The following is a 20,358-nucleotide window of genomic DNA, read 5'->3' as shown; positions in this document are numbered from 1 at the left end:
ATACTTTCAAATTATATATTCATTTTGGAGAGCAATTTGACAACAATTAGAATTATGAAACTGCTCACACACTTTGACCAAGAAAGAATTATAAAGAATAGAGGGAGAAGAAAATGCTGGCCACAAAAGTGTGATCCTTGTTAGTAATAAACAAACGAAATGCTTGAGTGTGCACATTTTAGACAGAAAGTAAAAGAGATGAAAATTTTGTCACAGTAGTTATTCCCTTAATTTTACCTTTTTCTATTTTCCAAATTTCCTGCTTCGATCATATGTTATTCTCAAAAATAGAGTCCATGCTCTTAACCACCACATTATGCATTGAAAGTTTTAGAGCAGAATGTTTCATGAAACTTAGAACTGATCTAAGACATAATTAGGGGACAGACAGGTAAGAAATTCAGTTAGAAAGTTATTCCATTATGGTGGAACAGGTATGCTGCCACATATATTCTGAGTCTTTTTAACATTAGATTAATATTTCAACTACCTTCATTTTAAAAAGCAAAATGTAAAATTACTCTAAATTCTACATAAAAGGATATAGGCAATACATGCAATTCAAAGATGCATTGCTAAAAGAATACGAAAAAATGCACCAGTGTCATCAGTGATTATCTCTAGTGATATTTTATTTTAAATCTTTATATTTTGCCCATGCTTTCTAAATTTTTACTATGTGTGTGTATTTTATAATGCAATTGGGAAGAAAAAAGAATGATTCAAAAGATGAGAAGGAGAAAGCAACAAAAGCCTGTTTAAGTGTTTGCTGGCAGTGAGTGAAAAGGTATAGTATGAATTTGAGAATTATTTCAACGGCAGAATTGAAAGGATTAGCAAACTAAAGCCAAAGGGCAATTAACAGGTCTTACTCTCTTTTCTAGCAGCATCTAAAACAGCTGATCCTTCTCACCTTCTTGGATGTCTTTCTCCTCACTTAGTCTCTGGGACATCATGTTCTCCTATTACACTATTCACTTCTTTTCTACCTCCTTTGGTAAGAGCATCCTCTTCCTGCAAACCTCTACACATTAGAGGACTCAAGAGTTCAGTCCTCCTATCTGTCTTAATACTCACACCTCCCTAGGTGATCTCACCCAGTCCCATCTATTCTCTGATGATTCCCAATGCACATATCTCCAGTCTAAAGCACTAATTTAACCTCTGGAAGAGTTTAATTTGCCATTCCCACTAGTTTGTCTAACAGACATCTCAAACTTAACATATGCAAAATAAATTCTGACTCCACCCATCCCCCTGCAAAATAAAACAAAAAAAACAATTTACTCCTTCCAGGATAGTCCCAGTAAATGGACAGTCTATTCATCAACTGCTCAATCCTAAAACTTAAGAATCAACCTTAACTCTTCTCTCTCCCTATATCCCACATCCAGGTGATCAGCATATCTTGCGCTATCTTAAAACTACTACTCATTTGACCATCGTCCACAACCTCTACTGCTAATATTCTACTCTAAATCAGGATTATCTCTCTTCTAGACTATAATACAATAGTCTCCTGGGGCCCCAGATTCCTCTATTGATGCCCCTTGCTACTACCATGTCCATACCACCCCACATACACACAGTTTATCCTCCACACAGTCATCATCACCGTGATCCTTTTAAAGATGCAGATCATGTTCTGCTCCTCCATTCAGAGCTCTCTAAAGTCTTCCCAACACAATTAGATTTAGGTTCAAAATTCTAACCAGGGTCTACATGGTCCTAACAAGAGCTTCCCCTGCCAATTTCTCTAATTTCATTTCTTACCATGTTCTGCTCCAATCAAGAGCAGACTAACACAGGGTCTTTGTACTTGATATTCCTTCTGTCCCAACACTCTTTTCCCATATAACCACAGTTCATTCTCTTGTTTCATTAAGGTTTTACTCAAGTATCATCCTCTCCGGTCACTGGAGCCAAAACAGTACATATTTCCATCACCTCCTACTAACTCCTTAAAACATGTTTCAGTACCTCACATTAAATATGTTTCTTGGGTGGACAACAGTGGTTCAGTGGCAGAGTTCTCACCTGCCATGCAGGAGACCCAGGTTTGTTTCCTGGAGCCTACCCATGTCAAAGAAAAAAATATACGTATGTTTCTTGTTTGTCTTCCTCACTAGAAATATGAGCTCTAAAAGCCAGGATCTTTGTCTCTTATTCACTGCTAGAACCTAGAATATAACCTGGTATACAGGAGGCACTCCAGAAGTATTTGCTGAACAAAAGAATCAGGAAAAGAGGGAAGAAAGGAAACTTTAAAGCTTGATAACTAGGAGAAAAATGGCTCTTTTAATAGAAAAGAGAAGTTAAGAAAACAGGTTTGGAAGTAAGATAATGACTTCACTTTTGGATACACTGATGCCGTAAAGAAAAAGAATAGGCAAAAGAAGCATCAAGGTAGTACAACATCACAAATGAAGAGGGAGTTCTTTGAAATAAGTGGAGATCAGGAAAGCTAACTGCTATGGAGAGAATAAATGAAAAAGGAGAAAAGTCCACTAGTTTGACATATAGAATAGGGTCAGATTAAGAAATGAATAAACTAGCAAGTCTTCTAGCCAATAAACTCCTGTTGTTAAGACAACCCATTGTTTGGTATTGTTTTAATAGCTGGGAAACTAAAACAGGGAGGAAAGAAAGGGGGAAAAGATCAACAGAGATATGAGCATGTTTGTATGGACTGGAAAATAACTTTAAAGGTTAAGTGATGCCATGAAGTTCCATCATTAAGCAATAAAACCTCTTGATCAAAAACTCGAGATGAGAATGCCGAAGACTGCATTTGATGTTTCTCAGATGAGACTTCCCAGAAAACATCCTCTTATATACTCCTGCTCCTCCTGACAAGACATTTCATTCATCTCAAAAGACCAAGTCTACATTTAATCAATTTCTACAATGCCTCTGAACATTCCAGAGCTCTCAGGCTAACCAAGGCTCCCACCAACTAAAGCAACTCCTTAACCTCTCAGTGCCACAAAATCTTCAACTAAAAACTGGAGAGAAAACTAGTGATCAGAGAGTTGCTTACGTTTAAATTAATGTGTATGATTAAATTAATGTGTACGATTAAATTAATGTGTAAGTGCTTATAACAGTATCTGGCACTGAGAAAACCCTAAATATAAAGGTTATTTTTACATTTGACAACATCTCCTTCATGTACCCCATGAACGGAACTTATGTATTCCTTCTCTCCCTAATTTTCCCTCAACTTTCCCCAAAACAAATTAACCCATAAATAAAGGTACCTGAGATTACTTTCTAACCCATTCATTTGATTAATATTTCACAGTACAGAATGAGTAACCCCTAGCTAAAACCCTCCCAATTTAATAGCTGTGTTTTTAAAAACTTTAATCCAACTGCTTATGCTGAGAAAAAGAATAGGAGTAAAGAATCAGCGTTCTTTCGGAACACTGCCTATTCTGAGGAACCTCCCATGTGACCCCTTTCCACTGCCACAAGGCAAAGCAGATTTCCGTATTTGATAATCTGACTTTTAAAACAAGAGGACAGTCCTATAGGATACACTCATTAAAAGGGGAAATTGGATTACAAAAAAATACAATGGCCTGATTTCTCTAGGAAGCAAGAGTACTAACCATGTCGGGAAAAACGGAATGCTTTTTTTTTTTTTACCTCCTGTGTTCCAGAATTAGGTGTCCTCATTTTGAAATTTTGGCATAAAATCCATGATCATATTCAGAAATTTCCTTGAGCCTGAATTTAGATCACATTTAAATTCCTCCTACCTCACTGGTAAATGGCCTTAATTAAACTTGCTGAGCTCTGAAGCCAGAGAAATCTAAGCAAACAACTCCACCACAAATACTATACCACTCTAGACTATTTAATTCCAATCTATGTTTTGGAAAGATGAGGCAAATGAAACAAAAAGAGAATAAAATCAAACACAGAATTAAATGTAATGTCTTTCTCAACAACTGAGATTGTTTAAATCACTTCAGTACCATACAAAATAGAGAACCACTAATACATTAGGGAACTCTTTACATTTATGGTATGGGTTAATGTCTTCTGCTATACAAAGGCCAATTTCAGCTAAACTATTTCTAGGACACAGTTATTTCCTCTATTGTAAAAGTTGGTATTAAAATTAGACTTGGGGGAAATAAAGAACGTGAGGACATTATGCTGAATAAAATAAGCCATACACAAAAAGATAAATATTGTATGATCTCACTGTCACAAACTACTTATATTAAGCAAACTCAGAGTTAAACTCCAAAATATAGGTTACCAGGGGATAGACTGGGGGTAGAGAAAGAAGAGCTGATTATTATGTACAGAATTTCTATTTAGTATGATTGTAAAGGTTTAAAAATGGTGATTGTAGCATGATATTGTGGGTTTAATGAACAGTTCTGAATGATATAGATGAATATGGTTAAAGGGGGTAGTGTTGGGTCATGTACGTTACTAAAATGAAAGTTAGCAGACAAAACATGGGACTGTGTAATACAGTAATCCCTGTTGTGGATGATGGACTGGGATTAATAGTGCAAGTATAAGAATGTTCTTTCATGAATTACATGACGACACCACTACAAGGTTAATATTAGGATGGTACATATGGGGAAAACCTACACCTAATGTAAACTATGGACTACAGTTCATAGTACTATTTAATACTCTTTCATCAAATGTAACAAAAGTACCATGCTAATGCAAAGTGTAATAACAGTGGGGCATTTTTTTTATGTGACTTTTTGAAAACCTACAGCTTCTCTAATTAAAAAAATAATAATAATTTTAAAAAACATTATGCTCAGTGAAAGAAACCAGACACAAAGTATTACATACAGTGTGATTACATTTATATAAAATATAAATTTAAATAAATATACAGAGACAGAATTAGATTAGTAGTTATATAGGGCTGGGGAAGGATAGAGGGATTGAGAGGTAACTGCTAAGGGGTATGTGGATTTTCTTTTTGAAATAATGAAAATGTTCTAAAATTGATTGTGGTGATGAATACACAACTCTGTGATTACACTAAAAAATAACAACTGTACACTTTGGACGGACTGACTGGATGTAAATGTATCTCAATGAAACTGCTTTAAAAAACTAAAATAAAATAGCATTTCTCTGCAGTATCACAACAAAGGTTAGATATTTTACATGGTTTGTGTTTTCAAAGTAGAATGAGAAAATATATGAGTATCTCTTGTTAACAGAGTCCCCCAGATTTCTCCTTCAACTCTATTTGGTTGACCTCCCTTCTGTAAGTGTACTTTCCTGTATGGTTGATCCACACTCATTCCAAAAAGGCTGGAGCCTTGATGCTATACACTATCAAGTTGTAGGCTACATATTTCAAAACTTCAACTTCTGGGTAAGACCAAAGGGAGAGATTTTGGTGCAAAATGTATATCTGGGGTAGCACATTATCTAATTTAACTTGTACGGTTAGTTTATTTGAACTCCATAGTTACATAGAATCTTGACTAAGGCATGAGATCTTGTTGGTTTGAACAGGTTAATGTGATGCCCTGATATATCCCAGAGTAATTTGCATAAAGAAGTAAAGTGTTTACAGAGTCCCCTTGGGAGACTGGGGATAAAGAAGGAAATATTTAGCTTTCCCACCTGGGGAATTCCCAATGTTCTCGCAAGCAGCAGGGACAACCAATTCAATGGGCTGAAAGCTCGATTTTGGGGTTCACTCCTATGAAACTTGTTCCTGCAAAAAAGAAGCTAAGCCTACTTGTAATTATATCTAAAAGTCACCCCCAGAGAACTTCTTCTGTTGCTCAGATGTGTCCTCTCTTGGCAAAGCCAACTTGGCAAGTAAGCTCACTGCCCTCCCCCTCTAAGTGGGACATGACTCCCAAGGGGGTAAATCTCCCCGGTAAAACGGGATCTGACTCCCAGAAATGAGCCAGGACCTGACATCCTCAGAATGAGAAAGCCTTCTTGACTAAAACAGGAAAGAGAGAAATGAGACAAAACAAAGTCTCAATGACTGAGAAATTTCAAACAGAGTTGGGAGGTTATCCTGGATTTATTCTTACACATTATAAAGATATTAAAGATAAACCCTTTTGGTTTATGGTGTATTGGAGCATTTAGAGGGAAGTATTCATGTTCCAGTAGCCTTGGTTCTTAAAGACTGCATGACTATATAGCTTTTACAATGTGACTGTGTGATTGTGAAAACCTTGTGTCTGATGCTCCTTTTATCAGGGTATAGACAAATGAATAAAAAATAAATAAATAAAAAACAAATTAATAATGGGGAAGATAGGGGTTAAAAATATGGGTAGATTGAAATATTAGTGGTCAGTGAGAAGGAGGGGTAGAGTATGGGAAGTATGAATTTTTTCTTTTTTCTTTTTGTTTCTTTTTCTGGAACCATGCAAGTGATTTAAAAATGATTATGGTGGTGAATATACAACTATTTGATGATAGTGAGCCCCTGACTGTACACTATGGATAGACTGTACGTGTGTGAAGATTTCTTAATAAAAATACTTTAAAAAGCTAAAAAAGCTAACATTGCCATACATTTAAAAAATTTGTATGCTATAACACAATTAATCATTTTATATATCAGCATGTTCCTAATTTCAAAGTTAAAAATAATGTTATTTCTACACATATGCACCTTTTTTCCCTCTTCAATTCCTTCTTTGTAAACTTTAAAGCACAAGTTTACTGACCCAAAACAGTAAATATATATTTTGCTATTTAAATATACAATGTTTACATATATAAATATGCTTAGATAAATATAAAATCATCAAATGTCTTTCCAAAAAGATTATAAATTATTTACTGCCAAAAAAGGTTCATATAAGTCTCAGTAAGAACTCAATGAGTTTTAACATTTCAAGTCTTTATACTTCTTTTTTGTTCGTCCTTAGTTTTGCCTACCTACCAACCTTTCAGGTCTGAATGTGTTTTTCTCTCAAGCAATTTATGGATTCTTTATGTAATTCATAATGTGTCACTTGTTTGATGTTAAGTATTTTCCTTGTTCATCTTATTTTAGTATTTGGTGTCAATCTAAGTTCATTTTTATTCAGAATACAATCTTCGGTTACTCTAATTCTAATAAATTACCCATTCTTTCAACTGTATTTTATATATATTTTAACACATTCTAAAGTCTGATATTTATATGTTAATTATCTGAACCTTTCCCAAACTCTACTTCATAGTTTGGAAAACACTGATAGCTATTTCATTGAAAGGGGGTTTTATGTTAAATAAGTCTAAAAAACACTGAGTTAAACTAAATTATAACAGTTTCTTTACTGCAAAACTTCAGAGGCTTCAATATGCTAAATGGCTTTATAAGATAAAGAAAGGCATGGTGATCAAGAATATGTTTCCCAAGCTTTGTATTTACTATATTGTCAAGGAATCCTATGAGAACACATACATATCTCCCTTCTGTCACCCCATTGCCCCAAACACATAGAACAAAATGCTGATGATGGTTATCTCAGAGAAGATTTTTCCCTTCCTTTTTATTCATATTTCCAAATCCATTTTTAATAAATTCTGCATTAAAAATTTGTTATATTGATATTTCTTTTTAGTCTCCAGTGTCTTAGAGCTGCTAGAAGGAAAAACCCAAAATTGTGGAACTGTAACCTATACCAAACTTTGAAATCTGTTCCAAAACTGTTAAAATGTACTTTGAAATTTATTGCTTTCTTGTGTAGTATATCACTTTTTTTTAAAATGATGTATGAAATGTACGAAAATGATGCATGTGCAAATACACAGACAAAGAGGCTACAAAGATACATACTCAACGAAGTTTTCTATGCAAAGTGGTACTGATGCTTTACTTTTAAATTTTTCTTTATTTTCTTTATTCACATGGTTTTGAAAAGTTGTCTATAGTTCCACAAAGTCTGTTAAGCAAAACACTAATGTCTGGCACCCACTTCCCCTTCACTTTCCCCCTCAAAAACCTCAATTTCTTCACTGGGAAAACATAGATATTACTATTTTTTGTTGAAGAATTGCTGTGAAAATCGAATAACTCAGTATAACTTCTAACAGTGCCTAGTTCTTAATCAATAGGAAGCTAAATAAATAGTAACCGTTATGAGGATACCCTGGCAGGTTTTCACAAAAAACTTTCTATAGCCCTAAAGGACCACTTTCCAACTGTCTAAACAATTGCTCTTACTGTCAAGATTATTTTTATTAAGCTAATATAAAATGATATTTACATAATTTTTAGGGGGTAATCACCCCCCAAAAATCTAACATTTTAACTGTGCCCTAAAATACTATGAATTATTTACATTTAAATTAATTCCCTTAAAAATATTTATGGATCGTCTACCATGTGTTACACACTGTGATACAGTATTCAAGATACCAACAATAAAGAATACTCAATACAAATAACCTAGTTACTTAAATAAATAAATAGCAAAAAAAAAAGTGAAGGAAAAAGATGGGAAAAACCTATACAGACAGAAACGGACTTGACTTACAAACCAACCAACTGAATGTACTGACTTTATTTCAATCCTGATTCGGACTGTAAAAGGAAAAAAAAATTTGAACTAACTGGGTAAAATTGAAAGCTGACTGAACATTGGAAAATATCAAGAATGTTATTTTGGGGGGTGTTAGACAGGATAATAGTATTGTGGTTATGTTTTTTTTTTTAATAAAAGAATTCTTATATTTTAGAGAAACATGCTGAAATTTCTGGGATTTGCTTCAATCCTTGGGATGGAGGTTAAGGAGAAGTTAGTACGGATGAAATAAGACTAACAATTAACTGTTCAAGCTGAATGACATATACATGGTGGTTCATTATACTAATTTCACTACCTCTATAAATGTTTGAAATTTTCCAAAAAGAGTTTTAAAACACAATTCCCATGAAGTTTCATTTTAATGAGGGTAAGACAAATAAATAAAACATTTGGCATGTTAGATAATGATAAGTCATATGAACAAAAGAGGAAAGAGTACAGAGAGGGGAACAAGGGATGGATTGTCATTCTAAATGGAATGGTCAGGGGAAAGCCAGAGATACTTATAGCGGTTGTTTACTGCAAAAGAACTTCTAGCCAGGAGGAATAGTGAAGGTTAAAATCAGGCCCTATTCTGCTCTCCAAGCTGTGTACAGGGTATAGGACTTCATCCAGCAAAAAAAAAAAAAAAAGAGTACCTTTTTCTAATTTCCAAAAAAATACTACATAAGCTAGAAGCACCACAGAAATGACATTGCTGAGGTGACATATGCACAAAAGCCTGAACAAACTGAAGTAACAGCTCTGAGGACAATTATAAAGGACATACCAAACCCCAGACCATGAGGCATGTACATGCCTAGAGTTTAGAGGAACAGAAAGGAAGCAAGTCTGCACTGCTTGAGTAAAAGGGAAGGAGGGGAATACAGATAAAATTAGAGGTACCAGGGCAGACTGAGTATGGTCTTGTAGACAATAAGACTTGAGATTTTTTCTTCTATGTGAGATGAAAAGTTACCAGAGCAATAAAAGGATCACTCTAGGTACTATTTTAAGAATGGACTCTAAAAAAAAAAAGAGAATGGACTCTAAGGAACCACCAAGGGCTGAAGGAGGGTGGCCAATTGCAGGCTACTGCCTGATCCAGGTGAGAGAGGATAGTGACTAAAATGACAGTGGGAGTGTAGAAAGTAAGAAACAGCCAGATTCTAGAGATATTCTGAAAATAAGGCCAACAGGACTTGCTGACACACTGAGTATGTAATCCAAAAAAAAAAAAGGAAAAGATGACTTCAAAGTCTTTGGCTGAGCAACTCAAACAAAAGAGTTGCCATTTATAGAAACAGAAAAGACTGCAGGAAGAATTGGTACTCAGAAGAGGGGGGAAGTGGGGGGAAGGCACCAAGAGTTCCATTCTGAATGTTAACTTTAAGATACCCGATGCACATCATCCAAGGCAAGTGAATACAAGAATCTAGAGTCAGGTGAGAAGCTGGGGCTAGAGATGTATACTCAGGAGGTGAATCAAAGATTTTTTTTTAAGTCATGAGATGGGTTGATATCACCAGGAAAGTGAATAGAAATAGAGATGTCTAAAACCTGAGCTATGAAACAGTCTAATGTTCAGGGGTTAAGCCAATGAAGAGAAGTATGGTAGATATACCAACATGTAACTATACAGAAACCTACACTCAAAACATTATAATCTAATTTCATAAGAGGAGTATCTAAATACAAGACATCATAATGAAGATTAAAAATGTACCAAAATATTTTTTAATGTACCAAGGAACATTTCTTGTGAAATCTAAGTACTACAAAGTACATTTCAAGTTTCCAGTTGGATTAGCTCTGCTCCATGCTTCTAAAAATAGGCAGAGACAAGAAGAGGCACTTGACCACCCACTGGCTAACTCCGGAAAACCTACAGTGATAAGTTACACACTTTGTTAATGTAGGTTTGTGTGTTGGGAGGAGAGATACTTGGTTGCTTAAGGACTGTTTGTTGGTTATTTAAACTGCATTCTTATTTCTTAGATTCTTTTTTAGGAGTTGGGAGTGGAACAGCACACAGGAAAATCACTGTCTCATAGTTCATTTATACAGTTCACCAGTTATATATTCAATTGGGCAAAAACCTTTAACTATGAATGTAAACATGTAAACACAATCCTAGGGGATATGACAACTATTTACTAGCAGTGAACTGCTTTAATTTGACAAATGGACTAACTTCAACTAAAGTACTCTTTTTATTTGTTGTTTCTCAGTTTGAAACGTACTTTGCTTACTCTTTTTCATTTACTGTTTCTCTGCTTGGAATGTACTTTGCTTAACCCAGATCTCCAAAAAGCTGGCTACATGTCTTTCAGGTTGGTGCTACTTTTAATGCTACCTCCATGGAAAGGCCTGCTCTGAACATCTCACCTCATATAAACCATGGCTTCCCTCTGTCAAAACAATCAACCAGACATTCTCTATCACCTTATATTTTACTTGTGAACTCCATGAGGGCAGGGACTTTATTCCAAACACATTGTAGCCACCAGCACTGAAATGAGTCTGGCATATGATGGGTGTGCTGGTTTGAAGCTATTATGTACCCAGAAAAGTCATGTCCTCATTGAATCCACATTCAATATTGCTAGGTAGGACCTTTCTGATTGTTTCCATGGAGATGCAGCTCACCCAGTTGTGGGTGCTAACTTTTGATTAGAAGGTTTCCATGGAGATTTGTCTCCTCCTATTCAAGGTGGGGTTGCTCACTGGAGCCCTTTAGAGGGAACCATCTTGGAAGAAGCTTTGGAGCCACAAGAACCAACAGAACCAACAGAACAGGGCCCTGGGGAAGCCACTGAAGAAATCTGGAGAGAAAGTTAGCAGACATCACCATGTGCCTTTCCAACCGACAGAGAAATTCCAAACATCATTGGCCTTCCAGAACCAAGGTATCTTTTCCTGGATACTTTAATTTGGACATTTTTAGGGCTTTGCCTTAATTTGGACATTTTCATGGTCTTAGAACTATAAACTTGCAACTTAATAAATTTCCCTTTTTAAAAGCCATCCTATTTCTGGTATACAGACATTCTGGAGGCTTACAAATTAAAACAATGCAAGAAAATGGTTGTTTAATGAACAGAAGTACCAACCATGTTTATGCCAAACTAAATCATTTCACCTCACATACAATTGTGGAACTATACTGTAAGTTGCTGATGTTGGTAATGTTATTTAGTAAGAATCATGATACCACTGAACAAGAATAGTTTAAGGGGGGAAACCAATTATTTTATAATACGGGTCTTACAATTAAGTTTTATTGGGTTTCAAATTCCAATAAATCCGTTTCCAACTAGGCATTTTGTTCTTTAACATTTCATTTGCTTTTGCTCAATATGAGAGAATCCCAGAAAGAAAGAAAGCTGACCAAAGAGGTTTAAGAGGATTATCTATTTCTCAGTAAGACATGTTTAACCAATTAACATCCCTAATCTGTAGGAGCCAGAAAAAGATTTTTAATGAACTTATGTAAGTTTCCTGAGGGCAGGGATTTTTATCAGTTTTGCTCTCTGATGCATCCCTGGTACCCAGAAACAGAAGCTAGAAGATACAATGCTCAGTCTTAAGCACTGCTTGAATGAACAAAATGAATGTATCAGTGAATACAAAAACATTATCATTCCTAAGTTGCTAAGTCAAGAAACTAGAACTTCCCATTCAACTAGACTCCAATCAGAAAGTTACCCTTAGGAATCAACAGAAATAGAATAAAATACCTCTACTCTATCCCAGCAGTGCTGACTGACTGACCCCTCATAAAACTCAAAGCACAGAGCAGTGCAATGGTGGCTCAGTGGCAGATTTCTTGCCTGACATGCCAGAGACCTGGGTTTGATTCCTGGAGCCTGCCCATGCCAAAAAAAAAAAACTCAAAGCACAAAGTAGAAGGAAGCATCTCAACATGAAACAACCAAACACACAAGCAAAAAGGCTGCTACATTCAGATCCAATTAGTAGCATTTTCTAGGATGTATGCCTAGGAATTAAAGCCTCTTTAGGAATAAAACTGATAAAATCTACCTAAAAGGAACTTTTATCAAGTACATTAAACGAAGATTTAAGATGCAGTCAGAAAAAAATGTCAATTCCAAGTGTAATCACTTTGGAACACATAAGATATTATTAGAACTTGGAAAACACAGTAATTCTGAGAATTACCTTAAAGATACTTAGCTAAATGCCATCACCAATAACTTAATGAGGAAAAAAATGAATATTTTACGAATTTAGCCTTGAAGGAGCTATGTGTGTTATGTGTATGTATATATACACACACACACACATTCATATAAAATGTATCTTATCCCATTCTATAGTAGGTTTAGAAGTCAGTTATCTTTCTCCTATCTTTAGTATCTGAGATGAGTAATTTGGACTGGGTGGGTAATCCCTGATCAAGTTCATTTCAGTTAAGATTCCAATTCTAGAACCCTTTCCTCAAGGAAAATCAAGAAAATAGCAGCCCTTATAGAAAAACTATTTTAATAAGGTCTATTTCTGTCCATGTACAGCATGTATGAGCACAGACTCCTTTTACATAAGAATGTACTCTTCCTTACTTCTATTTCACATATTTCTAATAATCTCAGTTTCCTGCCTCTCAATTAAGGAATAGAGTAAATACACTAGATGCTTGTGAAATATACAGTAATATATTCAAGGACATTATTATAAGAAGAAGAGATATAAACCTTTATTTTCCCCAAGTGTATTTGTCTCAGACTCAGTTAACATAAGAACCAAAAATTCACTAAAAGTGCCTCAGGACATCATTAATAAAGAATGACACAGCACTCTGGCACCACCCTACCCCTCCCAAGCTGAGGGCTGCAGTGGACACACTGCCTAGTGCCCAGTCTTATCTCCTTCAATAGAATCACCAGCTCCACAAGAAATCTCAAACTTATGAAGAAAACCTGAAATTGTTTGAGAACCACAACAATCATAAAGACTCATATGGTTATGGGTTGGTTATGAACTTAACCACCCTTAAAGAGTATACTGAAGAGGCAATTATGAAGTCCCTTTATCACAAGAATCTGGACTTGGATGTACCATACTCTGCAGATGGGAGAGCAATAGAAAAAACAGTTGTATATATCTGTGAAACCCTTCATAAACTTCCTCTTGTGGGAGTTCTTTATAAAGTGAAAGTATATGAAACTGACAATAATAATGTTGTCTATAATGGGCAATAGCTCTTAGAGATTAGCATTTTGAAAGACTTAATTTTATTCTGTATTTAAAAAAGATCTTTATCCCTTCAGAGCATAAAGAAGTCATTACACAGTTTCAGTGCACCTCTACATTGTATTCTGGAGTATATGATTTATTGAAATCACTGTAAGACCTGTTTTAAATTTAAATATTTGAAAACTAAATTTATAATATATATGCAATATCACTTAGAGAATCTTTTATTTATAGAATAAAAATTACTTCATTTTCAGCAAAAAAATACAACTTACATTTAAGATGACTCAATCACCAGTAAAAAGTTAAATTATGCTCAATAGTCTGTTTAAAAAAAGCTATCTAACTTTATTAGAGCCTAACCCATTCCAAAATGATTACAGTAAAGTAAAATATAGTTTGAAAACTATCCATTTCTTGGAAGATGAACTTATGTGGAATAATTATTTTCCCAGAACATTCCATGAAAGAGATGTTCTATATTAAAGCCAATATTGCCTGCCTGTTAAGGCCACTTCGTTAACAGCTCTCTTCCTGCCCCTAGCGTGTATCAAACTTAAAGCTTTTTCATCAACTAATTAAACTAAGAAAACTTTTTTCTACTAACCACTATCAAAAATCAATTTCCAAACTGATCCTTCCACATATTTGATGTATGTACTTTTGTGAAGTTGCATATCAAAACTGACTTTAATTTTACATACAATAACACAGAAAAATGTGCTTCTGAGGCCAAAATTAAAATAAAACAATCTCCGAATTAAAAAAAAACTCAACAGTACTTTAAGAAGCGCTATTTCTACAGTGATGGCAATCTACATAATTCTCTTTGCAAAAACTTTTACAATTGGACATGCAAACTAAAGCAGCGCACACATTTAAAATCACTTTGTATTTCAATGACCACATTTTAAATGATTTGAGCATCCAAAAGAAAAACGTAAGATAATATACTTCAAAAAAAATCCATGAACCCATTATGACAATCAAAAACAAACAAACAAAAAACGAAAAAAACCATTTGCCCCACCACTAGTATTAGATATTATTTCACCAATTCTTTTACTCTGGAATTGGAAATCCAAAGTTAATTCTTCCTCTTTAATCTGTCTCCTTCAAAAGTTCAGGGTAACCATGTAATGAGAGAAAACTTCTCTTTGTGAGGACACCAGCAAATATACATAAAAGAAAAGACAGAATTAAAAATCACAATTTTGCTACTCCTAATAAATTAACTGATTCCAGCAAGTATCATCAATGGATACATAAAACGTCAAAGTAAAGGCTGATGAGGAACTAGACATTTTTATTTTACTCCAGTTATATACCTATAGATTACCACAAATACCTACAGATTAGATTATCTACAGATATCTACAAATTTGGATGTCAAGACCTTAACCCAGTGATCATATTTATAATCAAAATAGCAGGATCTACTGTTAGACTTCTGAGATTATACAATATTAAAGAGACTCTCATCAATAAACAATTCTTGCCAAACTATGTTTAAACTGAATCTAATCAAGTTTTTACTAACTTCCAATATGTAGGATATCAAAGGAATAGAAGAACAAGCTAATTAACATAAAAAAAACAATTTTAAAAATCTAAAACTTAGGACATTCTAAGACATTCGGTCTATGTCTTCAGAAAGTCATTATCATGGGACAAGGATGGGGACAGAGGACTTCAAAAATATAATTAAATGCAATACTCAGTCCTTGATTGCATCTTGATTTGAACAAGTTAAATGAAAATTACATTTTGGAGAAAAATGGTAAAATTTGAATACATACTAGATACATTAAATATATTATGAAACTTTACTTTTGGGGTATGGTTACAATATTAAATAGCAGCCCTTTTTTTTTTGGACAAGAATGCTGAAGTTCAACTAAGTAGATGGGTGGACTGAAAGGATGAACTGGTAAATTGATAAATATGGATATAACAAATACAGCAAAACAACCAGTTGATGAATCTTAGTGTTGAGTAAAAGAATATATACTATTCTGATTTTCAGTAAATTTTAAACTCTTCAAAACGCAAAGTTTAAAAAAATCAAAGCTTGAGATAGAAAGTACCCTTAATCAAGTATACCCAAGCATCATATATTCGGTTTACAGTCCACTTTGTACCAAAAACAGATAAAAGTGGCTTACAAAGGATATACAATACAAGGTAACATACATGTTTTTAAAGTTAAAAGAACTAAGCAAAAGAAAATTATAGGCAAGAAATTAAGATGAAGTCAAGGACAATGTTAGTACCAGAATAAGTTATACACATTTACATTTCACCAGTTCAGTGATTTAATGAAACCTAAAAAAGTCGAAGTGTTTCAGGTATTTAGCAAAAGTCTTTGGGGTGGGGGGAAGACATATGAAAAAATTATTTGTATGTATTAAAAAGATACTAGCTCTAAGTAAAACACTTAACCATTTCAACAGACACTCTTATAGCAGCTTTCATTAGACTTTAAGTGTACACTAAGTAGGTGGTCTCCTAAAAAGGTGCAGAAGATAACCTGTGCCCAAGAAGGATATATTATTTCTACTAATTGTTATGTAAAAATTGAAAAGATATTAAACTTTACAAATATTTAAATCAGTCAGACGAATAATGGTATTCTCATCTCACTAGATTCAGGTCAATCACAATTATCTAAAGAGGGGAAAGATTCTGAGGAAAGAGTATGAATTTCATAAAATGGAGAAGTTTGTAATACCAGCCTCAATGCATTTGTTTGTTTCAGCATTCCTCCATTACAGGATGTCATCAATATAGTTCCTTTTTTTTTTCTTTTTTTGCATGGGCAGGCACTGGGAATCGAACACAGGTCTCTGGCATGACAGGCAAGAACTCTGCCCGCTGAGGCACCGCAGCCCGCCCAATATAGTTTCTTTTATATTTAAAAAACACACTTTATAAACAGTAGACTATTGACAGCAATTTCAACGAAATGGGAAGTGACTATTCAAATCTGTATACCACATTAAATGGTATATATCTCCATTAACTCACAACAAAGTCATTAAAAGAGTTGTTGAAATACTTACGGATAAGTTATAAATTTTTATTTTACAATGAGACAGGTGTTACAAACATGTTGACCTTTTCTATTATAAGTAGCTGTAGAGATATGTCATTAAAAATAAACACCTTTTGGTCAATAACAGGAGGAGATAAGGGATATGGGGTGTTTCGGGTTTTCTTTTGTTGTGTATATCTGATAATCTTCTCTTTGCAGTACTGCAAATGGTCTAAAAGTAGGTGATGATGACTGTACAACTAAGTGATGATACTGTGAGATGCTGAATGTATATCAATTAACACTGTATTGTACCTGTATATCAATATAATTAATTTGGATGGAATATATGATAAATGAATATATCAATAAAATCTGAAAAAAAATTATAAGCTCAAGGATCCAAAAAATAAAAAATAAAAACATTTAATCTTTTCCTTCTAAGATAAAGGTGACATTTTAGCAATGAGTAAGAAGTAATTGTTTTTTTTTAAAAAAAAACCTGTGCAAAGAAAATGGATGTTTAGAAATGTTTCCATCTTATGTGATGGTTGCTAGAAATAACATGTACCAGCTATAAAAACTCTTAACACTTTAAAAATTTGGAAAATTTTAGTTTATTTAAAATTTGTCTAAATAAAAAAGTTCAGTGGGTTTTGAGCTCATATATTAAAATTCTAAGAAAGTAACAACTTCCTAATTGGTCTAAAAAAAAACAAGACACACTGAAAGATGGTAGAAACTTCCCAGCTAAGCTGTAATAAAAGCCTTTGTATATTTGGTAACTAGAAATGAAAAACTTGGTTTATGACTTAAAAGTAGAGTCAACAGTGAATTTCTTTCATTTGAATATATGTATCTTTAGCATGTTATCAGTTTCAGCCATAACAGCCATTGAGATCAAGTATTACTCAACTATAAGTTAAAAAGATTAACTATAATCTTATTCAAGATTGTTTCAGAATGATAAAGTGAAATTTTCAAAAATAATGAAGCTTACTCAATCATAATGTACTCCCAAAAAAATTCTTACCACAATCTGAATAACTTTAAATATCTACGTATAATTTATGCAATCTATAGACATCATTCAAAAACATCTATTACATTATGTTATATAAGGGAACTTAATATATTACAGTTGTAGGAAAAGTATATAAATACACATATAAGTATTCGTGCATGCTCAAAAACGTCTTATTGATAAACACGTATAGTCAAAAAAACTTTGGAGACCAGTACCTTAATGGAATGAAGCCTCAGATACATAAGTAGCAATTTTGACACCCATCCTCTTCAGGGTGAAACCATATAAAAAAAGAAAAAAAGTTCTTCTAAAATTTTTTATATGAGCAGGTGATTATGCCCTGTGAACAGAGACCTGGATATTAGGAAATGAGATCCAAGTTCCATTAGTTAGGTGGAAAATATATATGCAGACTAGAAAAGTCTGACTAGTCAGGCAGGATCAGCTCTCAAAACAAGTCAAGGATTTGAACTGGGATTTACTTACCAAGAATGAGACCAACCACAGCCCCTCCCATAGGAATACCGTGCTTTACACTGCTAGCTGTTACCAATCCATTCAGCTATTTCCTGGCTACATAGTCACCACAAAGAAAGACTACATTTGAAAACCTATGACTGCTAGATATAGCTGTTGTCTGAACTATGGCTAACAGGATATAAGTAGAAATTGAACATGCAATCTTCAGGACATCATCTTAAAGGAAGGGGACATGCCTTCTTTTCCTTTTCTTTTTCACCAACTGAAATTCATACTTTATAGCTGGAATAGCCATCTCAAACTATTAAGGTAAGCTTGAAAATAATAGTCATACAAGGTAGTACAAGGCAGAAGGAAGCTGGGTCCTAATACTGTGGAACTCCATACCAACTCTTACTTCTGAGCTATTTATATGACAAAATAAATTTATCTCTTTATACCACTGTTATTTGGGCTTTTCTATCACTCCCACTTGAACCTATTCCTAACTAAAACCAAGGTCAAAAATTATGAGTCAAGACAACCTAGTGAGTCACAAACTGAAAGAACCACATCCCTGACAGTCAACAGACACTAAGAAAAGAAACCGGAATAGGGAAAGTATTTCTGGAGTTGACCAAGAGGCTGAGGAAATGGGAAAGGGACAGCCAAGGAAGCTGAGGATGCCCTCAGTCTATGACTTGAGGAAATCCAGGTAAACAGATGAGCTGCTTTGAAAGTATTATATACTCCAGAAAAAACATGCTTTAATACTCATTCAATCTTGTCAGGGCAGCAGTTTCTTTTAATCCTGATTCAATATTGTAGGGTGGAAACTTCTGATTAGGTTATTCCCATGGAGATGTGGCTTGCCCAATTGTGGGTGTGACATTTTAATTAGAGGAGATGTGACTCCACCCATTCAAGGTGGTTCTTGATTAGTTTACTGGAATCCTTTATAGGAGAAAACATTTTGGAGAAAGCTCAGAGCCAATGGAGACAATTGGAGATCAAGACAGAAACAGCCTGGGTGCTAAGCAAGGACTCACAGATCACATAAATAGCTAGAACCTAACGAGAAGGACTCTCCAGCCCCGATAGATGCTAAACTAAGAGATGAAATACAGAGTTTTGTCCCACAGCAGCTAAGTGAAGGCCCACAGATGCCAAATGAGGAAACAACACAGGAAACAGAAGCTGAAGGCAATGGAGCCCAGGAGCAAAAAACCAGGAGATGCCAACCATGCCTTCTCCAATGACAGAGGTGTTCTAGATGGCATCAGCCCTTCTTGAATGACAGTAACCTCTTCCTGGTGCCTTAATTTAGACATTGTCATGGCCTGAGAACTGTAAACTTGTAACTTATTAAATCCCCTTGTTAAAAGTCATTCCATTTGTGGTATATTGCCTTCTGGCAGCTTAACAAACTTAACAAACCAGGCTTTCTAACTTTAATAATAGGGATCTGTCACTGCACAAGAATTATGAAAACTTAGCTTCTATGGCTAAGAGGCATACCCATCTCTGCACAGTGGAGTTGAGGCAGGGGTAGGGAGAGGTTGAGGCAGGAACAGTACTCTGAAACAAGCTAATTTCTTTCCTGAGCCACTGAAAGACAAAAAGTCTCATCTGGAAGATCACATAAGAATCACAGAAGCAGCTCTCTATCATTTATCAGTATTCCTTTTTGGTCAACTTATAGCACAGTAAACCATTTAGAGATTTCAATATTCATTTTTCTTCTTGACAGGGAAAAAAATTGGTAAAGACAGAAGACATGCAGTTACTAGACAAAGGAAAAGAAGACTGAAACCAAGGACAAGGAAATGTTTCCTCAAGGATCTTTAGTTTTCTTTAAATCTTTAAAAAAAAGTTTAGATTACAAATTATAATAATTCACTACTTTAAGGATTAAAAGGTTCACAAACTATCTCATGTTGATGAGTTAAATAAGTCAAATTATCAACTTCTGCAAAACTATTCTATGATTGTGAAAAGTAAGTATATATCTTATCAAGTTTGTAGCAACATTAATTGAATATCCAATTGTAAAATTCTAGAATATTAGCCTTCCTGCCCAAAGGATTACT

General features: G+C 34.4%; 1 protein-coding gene across 6 annotated transcripts in view; it reads right to left on the bottom strand.

Moving 5' to 3' along the window:
• PHF3 (PHD finger protein 3) overlaps window positions 1-20,358 on the bottom strand; it is a 109,818-nt gene that overhangs the window by 66,218 nt on the left and 23,242 nt on the right. The window contains exon 2 of one of the 6 annotated variants that reach the window (XM_077162177.1): window positions 18,025-18,076. The exons of the other annotated variants lie outside the window; for them this stretch is intronic. The gene's annotated coding sequence lies outside the window, so the exon portion shown is untranslated. The remainder of the gene's footprint in view (window positions 1-18,024; window positions 18,077-20,358) is intronic. 6 annotated transcript variants of the gene reach the window in all.

Source organism: Tamandua tetradactyla, chromosome 5, assembly GCF_023851605.1.
Source record: "Tamandua tetradactyla isolate mTamTet1 chromosome 5, mTamTet1.pri, whole genome shotgun sequence".
Classification (NCBI taxonomy): Eukaryota; Metazoa; Chordata; class Mammalia; order Pilosa; family Myrmecophagidae; genus Tamandua; species Tamandua tetradactyla.
Note: the sequence above shows the minus strand (reverse complement) of the source record. Positions and strands in the feature narration are given on the sequence as shown.